We start from the raw sequence: 17,424 nt of genomic DNA, 5'->3' as shown, positions 1-17,424 counted from the left end.
TGCCAAGAAATCCCCAGATAGGTTCATGAAGAGTTGGACTTTACTGAAATAACTGAACAAAAACACATAATTTATAGTTAAGTAAATATTGCCATGTTGCAATTGTAATCACTATATATTTTTACACATAGAGATACATAATCAAAAGTGTTTAGAGATCACTGTCTAGATCACACAAACAGATCTTTCTGCCAAACTCATAGTGTATGAATCCCAAACTAGAAATTTCTTCTTCCTTTGAAATAAGATGAGAAATTATACCAGACAGTCTGTTTAGATGCTATGATCATTGAAGATCCAAAAGACAGAATAATCTGTGTATCTACAACATCATAACAAAATGTTGAAAGGAAAATGCTTTGAGGATAAACCTAAAATGTTCTGGGTTTCTTATAAATAGCCATGACAGATAGGATATATAGGAGCTCATTACTGAATATTACTTAAACATTTATCTCATTCTTCACATTCAAATAAACAAGATGGACTTCCCAAACCACCATGTCTCCTTATTTGAAGTTTTGTAAAGATTAAAGAGCTACAGCCTAAAAAAGAACAAATCATAAGTCTAGTAACAGAGGGTTGGAGGGAGTTCTATGGAGATCAACTAATCTGACAACCTCATTTTATTTAGCAAAAAAACAAACAAACAAAAAAAAAACCCTGAAACCTAGAGAGGGAAGTGAATTACCTAAGCTGATATTACAGAGCTAGCTGGGATTCAAACCCAAGCCCTCTAATTCCAAATTCAGCACTGGCACACATTGCCTTCCATTAATCAATGACAGTTGTACATCAATATAAAGCCCACAAAACACCTGGCTTACAACACTCTACCTGTGAGGGAAGAACTTTGTCCAAAGCATAGAACTAGAAAGTAAAAGTTAGGACTCAAATCTAGGTGTTTTGAATACAACTCAAATGTGCTTTTAACACTTCTCTCCTTTTAGAGACTGCTATTCTCTGAACTTCTTGATACATTTTCACTCCAAGAGAAGAAAAGAATGAAATTTTGCATAAATGGACTTGAAACAGCTACAAAATGAAATCTTGAAAAAGCCTTATGGCACAAAGGTGGGAATCCTTGAGTCTGACAGTTATCTTTCTTGGGTCATCTTGATATGCATGGAATTCAATTAGCTTTTGCCACAATTCCCTACAGCCATCAATGATAATTTCAGCTTCAATTAATTTGGTGTCAACTTGTTTTTAGAAACAGTTGTTTAAACAAATTTCCTGAGCACACACTGTTCTGGGAATTGTAAATCAGACCAGCTACTTTGTTGATAGAAACCCAATTCATGTTCACATCCCTGTCTCTTGGGAACTTGGAATCTACAACACTCACTGAAAAAGTGAAAGGACAATGTACATGCTGAAAGATATAAACCTCCAATTTCGTTTTAATGTAAGTTTAATCTGCTTTGTGATATATTCTATCTACCATAGGAAATAGATATAAAAATGACTAGGGAAATATTTTAAAGCTTACTGCTTAACTGATCTTATTCCACGAGATTTCTATAAGTTAATAAAGAGCAGAAAAGTAAGGCAATTATCCAGGTAGTTAAGGAAAATGAAGTTTAAGGATATGAGAGCTTTTAATTTGATCCTAGAACATTAGAGATGGAAGGGACATTAGAGGTCATCTTTTCTGACATCCTTCTTTAACAAATAAAGAAACTGAGGACCAGAGAAGGGAAGTGATTTATCTAGAATACATTGTGGTTTTTGTTTGTCTGTTTATTTGTTTGTGGGGTTTTTTCCTACTGAAGCATTACAACTACTTCTCTTCTCTTTACTCCAGGTATGTAAGGTTTATAAGAAAAAAAAAAAAAAAACACATAAAACTAAGCCCTACCTTTCCTTATTTACCCTACCTTCTTTCCATTTTCCTTTCTTCCATCATCTTTTCTTTTTTCCCTTTTTCCTTTCTGCTAACTTTTATTGGAGAGTTTAGGAGAGTTTTTTTGAATGTGAAAAAAGGTTTTCCTCATTTTCAAAGCCCATTTTTTCCTTTCCCCTTTCTTCTTTTTCTTCTTTTCGCCTTCTTTTTCTTATTGTTGTTGTTTTCTATGCTATCCAAGTATGTTTTAAAATCTCTTTAATAATCTATAGTCAATGGGAAAAGCAGTTCTACATAAAACTGAGGAGAGAGTTTTTTTGGTTTATTTTGAACATTGTATTTTAAAGATGATGCTAAATAGACTCCTATTGAAACTGGGGTCCAGTTGGCTCAGTGCTACACTTCTCATTGGTAGCAGGAAGATCCTTTGGGGACCAAATAATATATTAATATAGTTTCAGTTTGCTAAGTAAATGACACGTCATATAATAAGCTTCACTTCTTAGAATAACAGGGAATAAGTCAAGCTATGAGGGATGGTTGCAATCATTCCTAAACATTTTATCTACTATTGTCACCCACTATACCGTATTATAACTCCTCACATTTTTCCTTTCTATAGGTTTTCTTGTCTGTCTTCCTGTCTCTTTCTTCCTTTTTTCTTTCCTTTCTCTTTTTCTACCTCTGCTCTTTTTTTCCTTCCTTCCTTCTCCCATTTTTCCTACTTCTCTTCCTATCTTTTTTTTTTTAATGGAAATATCCTTCTAGATGGTCAGAACACACTGGCATATAAAATAAAATTTTCCTATAGCAATTGTGTGTGTGTGTGTGTGCATGCACTTGTGTATGTTTGATTTGTCAGATTTAAAAAAAAAAAAAAAAAGTATAGCACCTCTCACACCCATACTCATACCGGTTTTTTTCTTCCATTATTGTTATTTTTTTAAGAAATCATATTCAAATAACAATGTCTTTACAAATATTCAGAATTTGACATAGACTATTAGAGAAAATCTAGCTTTAGGATGTTTAGAACAAGAAGAACAAGAATAACCATTTCTACCTCAAAATGACCATATTCCCCTTATTTGTCTACTAACTTAATATCTGTGGGAATCTGTGCTTACTATTTAATCTTCTTTTCCAGGCCTGAGAAATGTAATTGACATTTCTGTCCTTTAAGAACATCTATTTCTCTTATTCTATTGAGCATTTCTAAATCATACCAAATCTGCTATTGTTTCCCCATAAAGACATCTAAATAGAAAACATACATTTTATCAATGAAAATGCTTGTAACATGGGTCAATAATCTCTATTACATTGCAGGTAAATTAAAGAACATGACTTTAAAATGATTATTTTCCTTGTTCTACATAAAGACAGTTTTAAATTTGCTCTCAATATTTCCCAGACATTTGTGAGGCAAATCTATGGTAATATACTTAACTTGATGTGGATGGAGGTTGAGGTGAGGAGGAAATAGAGGGAGGCAGGGAAATCAAAGGAGTCATCAATATGAATCAAATATATTATTCTTCTTGAATAACATTCTTTAATTTCCTACTGAGCATACTTACCAGAAAAAAAAAGGTATTAATAAAAGTGGAGATGCTCAACAACTACAAAGAAGTTAAATAATCTTCTCTCTTTTAACACTTCAATCTATTGATCCTTTATAACTTTTCTTCTAACCTGATGAAGATGGGTATGGCATTTGGGAAACAAGATTGCTACTGCTAATGTCAATGTGACATTTGATTAAGTTAGACTTCTTGGTAGATTCTTATGCTAAGAAGTTAATCCTTATGTTTCTGATTCAATTACATTCATCAATTCATTTAGAACTTTTGATTCTTTTACTCTTACCAAAATCCTTCCTCCTCTAAAGGCTATGGAGTTTTAGAATTTGGTTTGTTATTATTTGTTTTGGGGTGTTTCTTTGTTTGTTCTCTGGACTTCACGTGGATGTGCTGAATGTGGATATGCTGTATATGGGACTATTTTCCTCAATGCAAATAGTCACTCAGAAATGTTTCTTTTATATTGAGAAATCCATTCTGTCCTTCAGGAAATCTATAATTGATTCAATTGTTGAATCAAATAGCTTTATATTTAACCAATAAATAAATATTTGATAAGCATCTACCATGTGTCAAAGACTATGCTAAGGGCTGATAGCCCTTGATTGGACTTTAATGTTCTCATAATCATTATAAAGCATAATCTTACTGGGTTGTTGAGCTTATTAGAGAGAAGCTACTAGAATTACTTACATTTTCTGGCTTCAGCATAGGCTTCAACTGAGATGTTGCCTTTTTCTGATAAGAAAAGGAGGGAACTCTGCTCTTATTAGTTTGGAAAGTCAAAAACTTCACATAACTTGTTATTGAATTAAGGGTGAAAGACAACTTTCAGTGACTTTTCTTCCAATAAAAGGAACTTGCATGTCTCCAAGTCTTAACTAAAATGCATATTTACTCTTCAAAAGAAAATTGTTTGCCCCAGGATAAACATAGATACTATTTTTCATAGAAGTTTTAGAGTAGTTCATTTTAAACTTTGATTTTCGGACACCAAGAGCAGTGTATGTTCCACAGTCATTTTTTTAAACTTAGAGTTAGAAATCTTTGTGGATACTATTTAATATTTTAAAATTTTATTTTCATCAGTTACATCTAAAACAATTTTTTGCATTTGTTTTTAAAACTTTGGGTTCTGAATTCTCTCCCTTCTTCTCCACTTTCCCCTTTCCCATTGAGAAGGCATATGTGAATGTATGCAAAATATTTCCATAAAAGTAATGTTGCAAAAGAAAACAGATTCCCCCCAATAAATAAATAAGACCCTCAAGAAAAAATAAAAAAAACTATGCTTCAGTCTGTAATCAGACACAATCAGTTCTGTCTCTGACTATAGATACCATTTTTCATCATAATTCCTTCAGAATAGACTTGGATCATTGTATTGCTGCAAGTAGCAAAGTCATTCATAGCTCATTATCCTGCTACATTGCTATTACTTTGTACACAGTATATTACATTTCACTTTGCTTGAGTTCATGGAAGACTTTCTGGGTTTTTCTGAGAGCATCCTGCTCATCATTTTCCAGAAAACAATAAAATTTCATCATAATCACATACCACAATTTATCCAGCCATTCCCCAATTGATGGCAATTTCCTTAATTTCCAATTCTTTGCCCCGAGAAAATAGCTGCTATAAATACTTAGGTATGAGAAAAAATATGCATAAAAATTATGCAAAAAAACCTTCTGAATCAGCAATAGCAATAGTGCTATTGGCTTCTAGACCACTTGGCCTGGGAACACCAAAGAAGACTCAGAAGGTCACTGAGAGGGTCTGTGGCACCAGAGGGAATCCAGTGTGCAATCCCATTTTTAAGTCTCTTTTGGGATTCATGTCTAGTAATGACATTGTTAGGGCAAAGGATATGTTGACTTTATAGCCCTTTGGGCATACTTCATATCTTTTGATCATTTAACAGTTGAGGAATGATTCATATTTTATATACTTGACTCAGTTCTTTATACATTTATAGATTTGGCCATCAGAGAAACTTCCTTCAATATTCTTTTCAGAATTACTATTGTTAACTGTATTTCATTTCTGTTTGTTTTGTTCTCTTCTTTAACCCTGTCCCTTCTCAAAAATGTTTTGCTTCTGACCACACCCTTCTCCAATATGCCCTCTCTTTTCATATCCCCTTCACTTCCTACTTGCTTGTAGAGTAAGATAGATTTTTATGTTCATTTTGAGAGTGTATAGTATTTCTTCTTTGAGCCAATTTTTTGTGCATCACAGAATTCTCTTTTGAGAAGCCTGTATTTAGAAGTTATATTTTGAAGTCTGGTGAAGCCTATGAATCTCTATTCATAATAACATTTTAAATGCATAAAATAACATATATAAGATTAAAAACAAGAATGAGAACCCCAAGTTAAGAACTCTTAGCTTAAGGTCAACATCTCAGATTGTACACAAGATAAGATCAAAATGAATAAAAAGGAGGTGGAGCCAAGATGGCAGAGTAAAGGCAGGAACTCAACCAACCTCTCCTCCAAACTGCTCCAAATTCCTTTAAATAATGACTCTAAACAAATTTTAGATAAATATATAATATATATTAAATATATCTATATAATTATCACATGTGATAATTATATAGATATATTTAATATATATTATATATTTATCTAAAATTTGTATCTAAATACAATATCTAAAATTATCACATGTGATAATTATATATAAGTATACATACATATACATAATTACATATAAATGTATAATAAATAATAATAATATATGTAAATATATTGATATATTATATAATATTATGCATATTTTACATATATATAATAATATAGACCAAAAATATAGAGTAGAACATTTTTCAGCAGTAGGAAATTTAGAAGCCCAGCAGAAAAGATCTGTGACATCAGGGAGTTCAGCATGTAGTCATGGTACAGGCTGCACCACAACAGCTCCAGGCTTGGATCTGGCCTAAGCCAGACCTCTGCATCAGGGTCAGTACTGGTGGCTTCCAGACATCTTAGCTCACAGACATCAAAGCGAACTTGGAAGATCAGCAGAAAAGGTCTGTGGAACCCTAGCTCTGGCCCTGGTCCAGACCCCAGCATCTGGGAGGCAGGACTTCTGAATTGACAGTAGTGCTATTGGCTTGCACTTGGCCCGGGAATACCAGGGAGGACACAGAAGGTCACTGGAGAGGGTCTGTGACATCAGAGTGGGAATCTAGTTGGCAATCCCAGCATACACCTCTTAGTGCAATTCTGGTCAGCAGTCCTATTCCCTGCCAGCACACTAGACTTATAGCTACAATGGGACAGGAATCTCCTAACAATTCCAGGGCAGAAAAAAGTGCTTTTAGTCAGGTTCCTAGAAAAAGCTCTGAAAACAGCTGTACAAAACCTCTGAAGCTTGGAACAAGCTCCAGACTGGAAACAGAACCCTATTTTTAAAAAGAGTTAAATTTTAAGTAATAGGCTAGGAAGATAAGAAAAGGAAAAAAAATCTGACCATTGAAAATTATTATGGTGACAAAGAATATCAAAACACACACTCAGAAGATGATAACAAAGTCAAAGGTCCTACATCCAAAGCCTCCAAGAAAAATAAAAATTTGGGTCAGACCATGAAAGAGCTCAAAAGTGATTTTGATAATCAAGTAAGAGAGAGAGAGAGAAGGGAAAAATTAGGAAAATAATTGAGAATGGGGCAAACAAAAATGCAAAAAGTCAACGACAAGAACAATGACTTAAAAAGCAAAATGGCTAACTGGGAAAGGAGGTACAAAAGCTTACTGAAGAAAATAATTTCTTAAAAAAATAGAATTGAGGGGGCAGCTTGGTGGTGCAGTAGATAGAGCACCAGCCCTGAAGCCAGAAGTGCCTGATTTCAAATCTGGCCTCAGACACTTAACACTTCCTAACAAGCCACTTAACCCCAATTGCTTTAGGAAAAAAAAATGAATTGAGCAAATGAAAGTTAATGATTTTATAAGAAATCAAGATACAATAAAACAAACCAAAAAAAATAAAAATGTGAAACATCTCATTGGGAAAACAACTGACATGGAAAATAGATCCAGAAAGGATCATTTAAAAATTATTGGTCTACCTGAAACATGTGATAAATAAAAAGTCTGGACATAAGAAGAAATTTCAAAGAAAACTATACTGATATTCTAGAACCAGAAAGTAAAATAGAAATCGAAAGAATCTACCAATCACCTCCTGAAAGAGATCCCAAAATGAAAATTCCCAGGAATATTATAGACAAATTCTGGAAGTTCCAGGATAAGGAGAAAATATTACAAGCAACCAGAAAGAAAAAAAAATTCAAGTACAGAAGAGCCATAGTCAGGATAACACAATATTTAGCAGCTTCTATGCTAAAGGCCAAGGGGCTTGGAATCTGATGTTCCAGAGAGCAATGGAGCTAAGATTATAACCAAGAATCACCTACCCAACAAAACTGAATATATAATCCTTCAGAGGAAAAGGTGGTTATTGAATGAAATAGAGGATTTTCAGTCATTTATGATGAGAAGACCAAAGCTGAATGGAAAAATCTGATTTTTGAATACAGGACTCTGGAGAAGCATAAAGAGGTAATCAGAAAAGTGGTATTAAAAACTTATTAAGGTTTATGTAAACCTTATCTGTTTACATTGCTACATAGGAGGATGATACTTGTGACTCATTAGAACTTTTTCATTATTATGGCAGCTAAAAGGAGTATATATAAACAGGGATTACAGTTGAGTTGAATATGAAAGAATAATATTTTTAAATGATTAAATTAAGGAGTGAAAAAGGAATTTATTAGAAGAAAGAGAAAGGCAGAAGTGGAATGGTACAAATTATCTTCCATTAAAAAGGGCAAGAAAAAGCTTTTACAGTGGAGGGGAAGAAGGAGAGGAGAGGGTGAGAGAGTAAATGAGAGAGTAAACCATATTCTCATCAGAGGAAATAACATATATATATATATATGTATATATATATATATATGCACATATATATTTAATACTTCTTTAAGGAGTTAGAAAATTTTCTATACTCAACTGAATGGTTAGGTTATTGCCTCTTAGAGACGAAACTGATAAAATCAAGTTTCAGACAATGCTCATCACCCTCCCCTCTTTCCCTCAATTTTAATAGATCTTTTATGCCCCTTCATGTGTTTTAATTTGTCCCATTATACCTCCTATTTATTCTTCTTCTAGTATAGACCATTTTTCACCACTTAATGTGTATTTCACATCAGAGTCCATTTATAATCAGTCTCAGTCCATGTGATGCCCCCCCCTCAACCCATCTGCCTCAGTAACACACAGTTCTTAAGAGTTACAGATATCGTTTTCTTATCTAGAGATGGAAACAGTTTAACTTTTAAATACCATATATTTTTCTCCTGTTTACTTTTCTTTGCTTCTCTTCAGTCCTGTGTATAGATTAATTTTTCTGCTTAGTTCAGGTTTTTTCAGTAGAAATGAAGATCCATCGCCTCCCCTAAAAGATGATGCTCTGTCTTGCTGTACAGTTAATTCTTGGTTGTAGCCCCAGGTCCTTTGCTTTCCAGAATATGATATTCCCTGCCTTCTGATCTTTTATTATAGAAGCTGCCAGATTCTGGGTAATCCTCACTTGCTCTTTAATATCTGAATTCTTTTTGTCTGGCAGCTTGAAGTATTTTTTTTTCTTTAGATTTTAGTTTTGGAGTTTTGCAACAATGTTCCTTGAGATTTTCTTTGTGAGATATCTTTCCTAAGGTGGTCAATGGACTCTTTCAATGAGAATTTGCCCCTCTGTTTCTAGAATATCAGAGCAGTTTGCTTTGATGATGTCTTGAAGAATGCTATGTAGGCTCTTTGTTGAAGGCTCATGGCCTTCAGGTAGACCAATAATTATTAAATTATCTCTTCTGGGTATATTTTCTAGGTCATTTTTCTAATGAGGTATTTCACATTTTCTTCCATTTTTTCATTCTTTTTAGTTTGTTTGAATGATTCTTGATATTTCATAGAGCTATTAGTTTCCATTTTCTCCTTTCTAGATTTTAGTATGTGATTTTCTTCAATTAGCTTTTATATTTCTTTTTCCATTTGTTTTATTCTACTTTTGGAGATGCTGTTTTTCTTCTGTGGATTTTTTTTTTTGCATTTGGCCTGTATTTTTAAAAGAAATCTCTTCCTTTCCCAAACTATTGACTCTCTCTTGCATACATCTCATTTCTTTTCTCATTTTTTCTTCTACTTCTCTTATTTGTCTTTTGAAGTCTTTTATGAGCACTTCCAAAAAGCATTTTTGGGTTTGAAACCAAGCCAAAGCACTCTTTGAGTTTTCCTCTGTGCACAATTTGTCCTAGTCTGAGTTGATGTTTTCATCTTTCCTATCACCACAGTAGTTTTCTATGGTCAACTTTTTTTCCTATTTCTTGCTCATTTTCTTTTCTCTTCTTTTGCTATTTCCTCTTAAAAAAACAAACAAAAAAAAACTTTTATAGTTCAACTCTGTTCCTATGGTAAAGGGCATGCTGTCCCAAGCTTCTTATACAGCTCTGAGCCTTGGCTTTGTATTTGTTGGAAGTAGTTTTGCTTGCTCTTTTCAGGAAAAGGCCTGGATTCCCAGATTTTTGCCTTCTGAGCTGGGACTGGAGGCTGTCCCCTGATTTGATACTCTATTGAGACAGAACCAAGGGTTTGCTGATTTGCTGTCTATTAAGACCCTTTTACTGGCTATCCCTGAGTCTGTCTGAACTGGGCTAAGCACCCTTTTCACCACAGTGTGACTGGTTTTTCTTGAAGTCTTTCCAGCCTATCTTGAATTGGAGAATGGCTTCATTCTTGTCAGAGTCTGTTCAGAGCCTTGGTTTCATTTGGTATTTTTGAGGAAAACTGGGAGAGCTCCAGCAGCTTCCTGATTTTAATCTGTTATCTTGGCTCTACCCTGGAACTCCCCCAGACAATTCTGAAGAACTCACAATGAAAAATTATACCCACCTTCAGAGGGAGAATTATGAAATCTAAGTGCATATTGAAGCACAATTTTCACTTTATTTTCCTTGCTTTTTTGCAACATGGATAATATAAAAATATGTTTTACATGATTTTACACATATAATTGATATCATTTTTTTCCCTTCTCAGTGGTTTGGGGAAGGGATAGAGTGAGGGAAAGAATTCAGAACTCAATTTATTAAAAAAAAAAAAAAAAAAGGAAAATGCTAAAAATATAAAATTTATAAAAAATATAAATTTATTTTAAAAAGTCAAAACAGCTCAGAAGTGTTACCTCACACCTAGCATATCAATTACAAATTGAACCTCTGCTTAAAAGATCCTTATTTTCTTGTCCTATTGCTGCTCTGATCATTAACCAATCTACAATCTTTGATTCTTCCCATGATCCATTTCTTTCATTTCTACCAACTTACTGATGAACAGATGTAGGCAATGTGAAATTAGGTCACACTACCACCTGCAGTTGACAAGAGACACTATTAAACTAACTTCACCCAGCTTCCTTTATAGCATCCAGGTAAAATAAAAATAGCAGTAAAACAGTCAGTCATTCCAGTATATTTAAGTCTAGTTATGCATGACTAGTCAAAGATAATGGTCACCTCATTATCCACCAAACATTCTTAAACAACTCAGGCTACAAGGTCTTGTTTTTTTGTTTTTTTTTTTGTTTTTTTTTTTTTTTTAGTTAGTTGATCCCCAGCACAATCAAGAAAGAGGCAGCATGAAAAGATTTTTATCTAGCAACTGCTGGCTCTTCTCTTGTTCTATGTCTGACAGAGCAGGAATATTCAAATCCAAGCCCCTATCAATAACCTCTGGTTATCAAAGATGGAATTTGAAACTATCTTAGTTTCTTCCTTTCTTCATTCCTTCCTTCCTTACTTCTTTCCCTCCTTCCTTCCTTTCTTTCATTTTTCTTGCTTCCATTCATCCATTCCATTCATTCCATTCTTTCTTTGTTCCTTCCTTCCTTTTTTCTTTTTTCTTCTTTCTCTTTCTTCCTTCCTTCCTTTTTTCTTTCTTTTTTCTTCTTTCTCTTTCTTCCTTCCTTCCTTTATTTGTTTATGGTTTTAAAATATATTTCCATTATTCAGCACCATGCTACATACTAATATATATATATATATATATATATATATATATATATATATATATATATATACATATATATATATGTATATCTATGTCACAGAAAATCATATCCTTTCTCTAAATGACCTAAAATATTTTGGTGGAAATGAAACAAATTAAATAATTAGATAAGCATATAAGATAATATATAATAAAACATGAAAATGTGCAACATTGCCATTAAGTGCCTTAAAGGTCAAGAAAGCCAACTGAAATATAAACATGGATTAGTTGACATAATTAGAATTCGTCAGAAGCTTGGACCATTATGACTTTGTGGAGAAGGATTTAAGAGAAAAAGGACATGCTAGCCCCCTTCAACCTCTCTCCCTTAAAAAAAAAAAAAAAAAAAAAAAAAAAGTCAGTACTAAGTCCATTTGTCCTTTTCTCTTCAAGGTCATACTCATTAAGTAAATGAGTTACAATGTTCTCATATTCTAATGAAAAAGTAGGATGAACCCAAAATTCAGTTCTCACCATAGAATAAGGCTCAGATGCTTGACCTAAGGGTTTTAAGTGGTTTTTCACCCATTAATATTTAATTGTTTCTTAGATAATTTTAACTCTTGTTCATTTAAATTTTACAAAATAAATTGAGATAAAATTGTGCAGTAGTATAAAATCATTAAAATGAACAGATTTTTCCATTCTGATGACAAAAAAGTTTCTTTAGTTATTTCTGAAAGACAAAGGCAATGAAAAAGATCACAATTTATGTGCACAGATGAAAAAAGTTGCCTCTAATTAAGGCTGTTAGATTTTCATTGGGTATTAGGTGAGCATTGGAATTAATACTCTGATTTGCTATTTGAGTAACCTGTAATAATACAAATATATAAACATACTTATAAACTTAGATACTTAAAGACTTATAAAGAAACCCTTAAGTGCAGCAGTCTTGCAAATGTCATTATTTTTTATTTTTCCTTTAAGAAAAAAGTATCTAATTTGTACTTTCTTTCCAACCAAATTAGTTCCCTAATTGTATAAATTTAAATTGATTATCAAGCATATTTTCTGTTGTGTTGGGGGGTTTCCCCCCCTCAGGAAGTGCTAATGAACAAGGAAAGCACTGTTCAGTGATACATTTTGAGACTAAATGCCTTATTGTTATTTTATTAACATTTTCAGTCTATACTAAAATGATCTTCAGGATCTTTCTATCCTATTAGTATGATTAGTTCCAGAATTTCATTGTGTCGATTAAAACTAGGCCAAATTGGCCTAGTTATATGGAACACATTAAAATGGTACAAGATATTAATACTGCATTTCTTTCCTGGGTCATTTTTAAAGCAAGAAGTATATGGACCATTTTATCATGCAATTTTCATTTTTTCAGTTTTTTTCATGTTTATGAAGAAAAAAAATCTTTTAAAATTTACTAATGAGAATAGGGAAGAAGGTAGAAATAAAACCCATAATATACTCAATACTGAGTGGTTAGAAGATTCCCACATCCAATTTTCCCCTGTATTCATTTGTACTTCTAATTTGATTCTTTTATCATAAGTTTGGAGCAACAGAACATTATCATGTCCTCTGAATTGTAATGCTATTTCTGATGTTTTCCAAATAACAGGGGTGGGTAGAAGGGAGGCCTGGCATATCTCTCTCTCTCTCTCTCTCTCTCTCTCTCTCTCTCTCTCTCTCTCTCTCTCTCTGTGTCTCCTCTCTTTCTCTTCTCTCTCTCTCTTTTCTCTTCTCTCTTCTCTCTCTCTGTTTTCTTTTTCTCCTCTCTTTTCTCTTCTCTCTTCTCTCTCTCTGTTTTCTCTTTCTCCTCTCTTTTCTCTTTCTCTTCTCTCTCTCTCTTTTCTCTTCTCTCTTCTCTCTCTGTTTTCTCTTTCTCCTCTCTTTTCTCTTTCTCTTCTCTCTCTCTGTTTTCTCTTTCTCCTCTCTTTTCTCTTTCTCTTCTCTCTCCCTCCCTCCCTCCCTCCCTCCCTCCCTCCCTCTCTCTCTCTCTCTCTCTCTCTCTCTCTCTCTCTCTCTCTCTCTCTCTCTCTCTCATTTAATTATTTACCTCCACAATATTTTTTTTCACAATACCTGGATCATGCACAATTATCAGCACATCCTGAATCTCACCATTAACCACGTATTCCACTTTTTTTCACAAAAGTCTTAACATTCCATACTTTGGCCATAATCTACTACAATATTATTCCATCATTTTGTGTACGACATACCTTTCCTAAATTTATTCTCTGTTCTCAATGTGACCTCAATTTCTTTCACTGTAAAGTGGGGATAATAATAGCATCTACTTTAACTAGTTGTAAAAATCAAGTAATTTAACATTCCCAAAGTACTTGTCACAGTGCTTCACATACAGCAGGTACTTTATAAATAAATGATTGTTCCTTTCTCCCTTACTCTTCAGCACATTCTCAGGCCCTTATCCTTATTCTTTTTCTTTCCTCCATTTGCAATTATTTTTGTTCATTTGTTCAGTCACTTCCAACTCTTCATGACTCCTGTTGGAATATTCTCAGCAAAGATATTCTCAGCTGGAGTAGTTTGCCATTTCCTTCTCAAGTTCATTTTGCATACAAAGAAACTGAGGTAAATAGGATTAAGTACTTTGTCTAGGATCACATATCTAGAAAGTGTTTAAGGACAGATTTGAACTCAAGAAAATTAGGACTGATTATCTATTTACTATGCCATCTAACTTGCCCCATTCCCAATTAAATCTCCATTTAACTGTTTCAATTCAATACTAACTTCTACTCTTGAACCTCTACTCAAGAAAATATAGGTATGTATATATTGTAGAGACACACATATAATCATAGATGCTATTTCAGTGGCTTTATTAAGCCTTTCACATATATCTTATTATATCTTCATATCAAAACTCAGCATATCATTCACCACTGTCCTTTTCCTCCAGCCTCTGATAATGAGATGATCCTTTTCTTTGCGTAGGGCAACCTCTCTACATGATCCTGTATACCCCCTATCTTCTTCAGAATCATTTCCCTCTCCCTGCCCCTCTCTCTAATGAATTAAAAAAGTATAGATATTTTCTCTATTGCCTTCAAACATTCTCAGTTCTTACCTATCCTTAAAAAGAAAGAAAAGAAAAATCATGACTAGTACCTACCGTTCCTTCAAGTATTGTTTCTATTTCTTCCTTTCTCAGGCAACTCTTAGAAAAATAAAATCGCTTCTTTCATCCACTTTCTATATTCCCAACTCACACCTTAATTCTTTTGATCTGATGTCCAACATCATTAATCAATTGAAACTGCTGGATTTTTTATTACCAAAAATCTCATAATTGCCCCAATTTACTGGATTTTTCTCACTCTCCTTGCTTTTTGACATGTTTTCTGTATTTTACATTATTCATTATGACTTACCTGATGCTATCTCTTTGAATTTTCATATTACTCTTTTCTCATTCTACATATTTGACATTCATCTGTTTTTGCTGCTTAATTATTCATATCATGCTCCCTAAATTTAGATGATCCCAAAAGTAATCTTCCCTCTCTACCTATTACACCTATTATGTATGTTCATATGTGTGTGTGTGTGTGTGTGTGTGTGTATCCCTTCTCTCTTCAGCTTCCACAAGTTTAAGTACCACTTCAATGAAGATGGCTTACTAATTTCTATGTCCAGTTCCCTTTGAGCAAAAACTTCAGTTTTATATTATCAAAATTATTCCCCAGAGACATCTCAACATGTCCAAAACAATATCTTGCATCGCAAACATATCTTTTCAAAATTTCCCTATTTATCTTGAAGGCACAACCATTATTCTAATTTCCTGGGTTTATAACCTTGGTATTATTCTCAACTCACCATTTTCCACCCAAATATCTAATCAATCCACATGTTGCCATTTCTGTATTTACATCTCTCACATATAACCCTTTCTCTCTACTCACATATACATAATTAAAGTTTATCTTCTTATCACTTTTCATTTGGATTATTGGTCTCTCTGTCCCAATTCTTCTCCCATTTCAATTTACTCTTCACATATCTACCTAAGTTAATATCCTCAAAGAGTAAGACATAATGGAAAAGGGAAGGGCAATGGAAAAGGAAGGGGAAAAAGAAGGGAGAATGGGAAAGGAAAGGGAAAGGAAGGAAGGGATTCTCTTGTGATTCCCATCACACATATTAGGTTAGAAAAAATAATACACACAAACTGAAGGAACAAAAAGAAAAAAAACATTAAAAAAAGAAATTAATGTAACATTAATTTAATCAAAGATAAAAATTGACTGAAAAGATAAAGTATTATATGCAATATAGGGAGCAATATTATATTCAATGGATTAAAGATAAGTATTGTCAAACCATATGTGAAAATGAAAGCAAATTTCCCTGATTAAAAGAAGGTACTTACTTGGGAAGTCAAAATGAGGTTATTATTTTTTAACACTCATTGCTTTATAAATCATGTGGGGAGAGAAAAATCAGAGCAAAAGAGAAAAACTATGGGCGAGCTAAAACAGAAAAAAAGAAGTGAACGTAGCATGTGTTGATTTACATTCATTCTCTTTCATTCTTTTATTGAATGCAGATGGTATTTTCTATCCAAAGTCTATTGGAATTGCTTTGGATCACTAAACCACTAAGAAGAACCAAGTCTTTTATAGTTGATCATCCCCCATTCTTGCTGTTATTGTGTATACAATATTTCTAGTTTGCTTCTTTCACTCAGCATCAGCTCATGTAAGTCTTTCCAGGCCTTTCTAAAAATCAGCTTGTTCATCATTTTTTATAGAACAATAATACTCCATTATCTTCATATACCACAACTTGTTTAGCTATTCCCAATTGATAGGTACCTACTTATTTTCCAATTCTTTGCTACCAGAAAAAAAAAAAGCTGCTACAAACATTTTTGCACATGTGGGTCCTTTTCCCTCCTTTATGATTTACTTGGGTTACAGACCCAGTAATGGCACTGCTGGGATAAAAGTTATGCACAGTTTTATAGCCCTTTGGTCATATTTCCAAATTGCTCTCCAGAATGATTGGATCATTTCACAACTCCATCAACAATGCATTGGTGTCCCAGTTTTTCCATATCCCCTTCAACATTTATGGTTATCTTTTCCTGTCAGTCATGATGATGTTACAACATCATCCATTATGAAGGAAGAACAAAGTTACATGAAAATAAATCACTGGATGCAATGGGAGCTTGAGATGGCAATGAGAACAGAAAAACCAACAAAATTGTCTACAAGATGCCCCCAATGTTGTTTCTGCCTTGTCAAGCTGTCTTATAAATGTAATGTCAGAGATCCTCTAAAAAAACTCATTGTTATTATCAGGGGGAAGTGAATGGTTCTACTTGGTTACACAAATTTCTATATATTATTATGATTAGACTAACATGTACTTGATTACAGTCAAACTAAAAAGGTGGAACTTTTGGAACAATTAAAAAAAAAAAAAACAAAGGTAAAAAGGGACCAAAAATAAGTCCAGCAAAATTATCAATGTCTAGTAATATAATAAAATTAAAATACATATATTAGTTCTTTTTTTCTCAATAAGTTTAAAGAAACATTTTTCCCCCACTTTCAAAGCTTTTTTTCTCCCTCTCATGCTCCTTTCCTACACTGGCAAAACAAAACAAAACAAAACAAAATTATTGAAATAAATATGTGAAATTAAACAGAAGAAATTCCTACATTGTCTATATCTAAAAATCTGTCTCATTCTTCACATTAGTCCATCACCTCTCTATATGGAGGTGAACAGTGTTCTTAATTATCAATCTTCTGAGATCATGATTAAGCTCCTGTTTTCAAAAATGAACTTAAGTGATTGTGAGTTGTTGTTTACACTCTGCCAAGATATAGTATTGCCAAATTCAGAGACTTCTAAGATTCTTGCGATTT

At 33.3% G+C, this 17,424-nt stretch overlaps 1 long non-coding RNA gene across 1 annotated transcript in view; it reads left to right on the top strand.

Moving 5' to 3' along the window:
- The first annotated feature begins 1,292 nt into the window (after positions 1 to 1,292).
- The window catches only part of LOC141544086 (uncharacterized), a 92,193-nt gene continuing 76,061 nt past the window's right edge, over positions 1,293 to 17,424 (top strand). The window contains exon 1 of the long non-coding RNA XR_012482541.1: positions 1,293 to 1,408. This is a non-coding gene — a long non-coding RNA (uncharacterized LOC141544086). The remainder of the gene's footprint in view (positions 1,409 to 17,424) is intronic.

The sequence above is a fragment of the Sminthopsis crassicaudata genome, chromosome 5 (assembly GCF_048593235.1).
Source record: "Sminthopsis crassicaudata isolate SCR6 chromosome 5, ASM4859323v1, whole genome shotgun sequence".
NCBI lineage: Eukaryota > Metazoa > Chordata > Mammalia > Dasyuromorphia > Dasyuridae > Sminthopsis > Sminthopsis crassicaudata.
The sequence above is the reverse complement of the archived record's forward strand: the minus strand, read 5'-3'. Positions and strand labels throughout refer to the sequence as shown.